The 3,459-nt window shown below is 56.2% G+C and overlaps 1 pseudogene; it reads right to left on the reverse strand.

Moving 5' to 3' along the window:
- Window positions 1–1,658: 1,658 nt before the first annotated feature.
- Window positions 1,659–2,982, reverse strand: LOC139039054 (protein INCA1 pseudogene; annotated as a pseudogene).
- Window positions 2,983–3,459: the final 477 nt, after the last annotated feature.

The raw sequence follows: 3,459 nt of genomic DNA on the forward strand, positions 1-3,459 counted from the left end.
GGGGTAGCAGCCTCCCGGCTCTTCTAGTCCATGACCTCTGAGGAGTGGTTCCCCCTTCATAACCCGGGGCGGGGGAGGGGGAGTTAATATTTCACCAGCTACCCCCTTCCTTCCTCCCAGAAGCTCCTAAGTGACTGTCCCCAGTCCAGCTGCCACGTGGTCCCATGTTGAGTCAGCCTCCTCACCTGTGCAGCCCCGACCCGGGCCCTGTCTGCCGGAGCTTGTTGCCTCGGCCCCCGCCTGACCCCGACACACCGATAAGCCCCCAGACGGCCAAACATCGTTAACTTCTTTGCGTTTCTAGACTTCTCTGCCTGTCCTTTCCATGACCCCGGCTGAGGGGTCGCCCGGTGTGAGCCTGCACTTCCCCCAGGGGCTGGCCTCTGGTGGGACGAGGAAGCTTGCCTCGTCCCCATCCCCTCCCCCATTCTCATGCTTCAGGATGGGGAGTCAACCTTCTGTGAAAGCTGGTTGGTCTAAAATAGTGTTCCCTCACTCTCTGTCCTGCCACAACTCACCTTGCCTGTGTAGAGTTTGTCTCAGAAGAGCTCCAGGAAACAGTAAAAATTGAGAGAGTGAAAGGAGAAATTGACACAGAGAATGTCAACCACAATTTCAGAAACTGGAGCTTAAAATCCCTCTCAGCTCAACCTTAAATATGTGGGGTGGGGCGTGAAAAGGACTGGATTGTCCACTGGGTCTAGTAACCACCATATAATGTTCTTGCTTTCTTAATTCCCTTTAGCTTTTTGAAGTGCTGCTCACACACACCCTAAAAGGGGATCACACTAAATAGGAGACTGTCTACATCAAAAACAACCAGTTGTTGGGAAACAGGATGCTGATGGTTTTCCCCAAAACCCATGGGGATCATAGCCTCAGGTTCACAGACCATCTGTCCAGGGTGGAGGGAACCACCATTAGAAAGCTGGTTCTTTTCACCCCGGTCACTTGCTTCAAGCACCCTCACTGCCACCAGGGACACTGGTTCTGCCCTCAAATCCTTGTCTCTCCATTCCTCCTGAGAAAGAGAAGACTTCTGGAAAAAAACACCCCAGGAAGACAGGCTCTGGCCAAAGAGGGAGCTGGGGCTGTGGAGAAGCCATCCACAGTGGAGGACAGAGGGTCTCTGGAGTGGGGATGGGGAGCTCTTCTTCCTAGAGGAGCCCCCTCCCTTTCTGGACAGGAGCTGAGTTCTTCAACCCAAGTATGTGGTCTACACTTATTCAAGCAATTGTTTGGATAAATTGGAAAATTTTCTCACCTGAAATAATGCAATAACGGGACCGAGAAGTTAAAAGTCCTTTGATCAGAAATCAAATAAGAAATTGCCCCCCCCCAAAAGAAAGAAAGCCCCTCAGACCTCTCCTGGGAAAGAGGTCTTTTGACTAAGAAATAGATAATGTTATAATCTAATTTGGGGGCGGGGGGCTCCACTTGCTTACTTTTTAATAACAGAAGAAGAAGAGAATAGTGGCAGGGAGCCTTGGGGAGTTTCTTCTGATGGAGAGGGGAAGCCATTGGCACTGTTCGTGCCTAGTTTAGAGGCGGGGAGAGGAAGATGGCCAAGGAAAGGATGTTCCAAATACTGGAGATTCCAACTCCCAATCCTGGGCCCCTGAGGCACGGCCCGCGTCTTGGGCTTGGACGGTTTCTCCCTACTCCTCAGACTGTAGTTCCACCCCCCAGGGATGGTAAAAGGGGTTCCTTGTGGCTGTGACAGTGCTGAAGGGACCCATAGAGCCCAGCTGCCTGGAGAGACAAGACCCTCCTGGCCCAGGGGACTCCAGGGAGACCAAAGCAGCTGGGCCCTGCCAGAAGGAGGAAGTGGTCCTCCTCCTGTGGATAGTCTGCCCTCTCCTCTTCCCGATCAGGGTGTTCGGTGGTGCTGGGGAAGCCACAGCCATCACTGTCAACCAGCAGGGGCCCAGACGCAGCCCCAGAACTGCCCCACTGGGCCTTCTTCAGCCTGCGGAGACTTAAGGTCACTGATGATTCTCTGTTGCCTCCTGAGAGCCTCCAAGTGATGAGTGACCGCCCTTACCCGGGCTGGGATGCCCCCAGATCCCTGCTGCATTCCTCCTGAATGCGGCCTCCTCCTCTTTCTTCTGCAGAGCACCTCAGGAGGTGGGAGACTCTCAGGGCCATACTGGCCAGGCTGGGAGCAACCAGTGGCTCTCAGCAGGGGTGGGGTGTACTGTTCCTCCCTCCAGGTGGGGCTGGGCCTTTGACTAAGACTCTCCCAGAAGGTGTCTCCATAGCGCTGGGGTGTCAGTCTGAGGCTTTGGCAAAGGAGATAAGGTTGTCTGCATCTTCCTCTACTTGCATGACTGGACTGGGTTGAGAGGTTGGATTGAGTCTCCTCATTGGTGCGAGGCGTGAGGAGCTGCTAAACCTGAAGGCACAGTTTGGGGGCTGAGGAGTTGATGTGGCTTCCAGGTGGTGGGCCCTGCGGGGCTGAGGCCTGCTGGGGCCAGGCTGAGCAGACAGGGGTGGCCTGGGCCTGAGGGGGCGACACGGCACTGCGGGCCCAGTCGAACTTTTCCCGGCTTTTCTGGCGCTGGCCTCCCGAGTCCCGGCGTCCGGGTCGCCCTTCCACGTCCGCAACTCGGTTCCCCTGTCTCCGCCTGGTGGGTCCCTCAGTCCCGGGGACGTGGCCACTTTAACAGCTGTCTGGGTCGCTCCCGGGCTATTCTCGCGGCGGCGCGCGCCCGCCCTCCCATCCGCGCGCCCGCGCGCCCCCCGGTCCCCCGCCCCCCGCTCCCGCTCCAGCTCGCGCAGCCCGGGCGGGTGCCAGCCGCTGGCGCCGCTACTGCTGCCGCCCAAGGGGCACGAGTCCGCCGCCCGCCGCCCGCCGCCCGCCGCCCGCCGCCCGGGGACCTGACGAGGGGCGGGGGCAGCCCCGGTCACGGATCTCACGCTTCCCGGAAAGTTTGTCCCGTGGCACTCTGCCCAGCCGCTCCGGGAGCCCCGCCGCGACATAATCTAATTTTAAAAAGCCTTTAAAATTCGATCTACCCAATCCAAACCTCAATTTCAAAAATTCTGAGGGGATAAAACTTTATAACCAAATCTTGGGGAAAGTATACCTTATTTTCAAATCTGAAACACTACCCTGAGGCATTTGACTGGCTTGAAATTCCCCCAATTTCAAGTTAAGTCAGTTTCGGCACACAGGAAGTGCTCAGTAAGTGTTGGCAGCCACATCCTCTCCTCCTTGTATATATCCGGCTCCTGATGCTGAAACTCTGCAGGGCCCGAATTCTCTCTGGATCTTTTCTCTAACGTTCGGCCTCATGTTTTGGGGGCCCGATTTCTTTTTACAGCGCCCAGGTAGGATCAAGGCGCAAACCATTCTGCCTTCCAAAGAATTTCTGAAAGTGGTGGGAATGAGCGGAATGAGGATTACTTCCCAGAAAAGCGCTGCAAAGGCTGCTTTTGAGCCCGCGGAATATCCAG

The sequence above is a fragment of the Odocoileus virginianus genome, chromosome 17 (assembly GCF_023699985.2).
Source record: "Odocoileus virginianus isolate 20LAN1187 ecotype Illinois chromosome 17, Ovbor_1.2, whole genome shotgun sequence".
Taxonomy (NCBI): domain Eukaryota; kingdom Metazoa; phylum Chordata; class Mammalia; order Artiodactyla; family Cervidae; genus Odocoileus; species Odocoileus virginianus.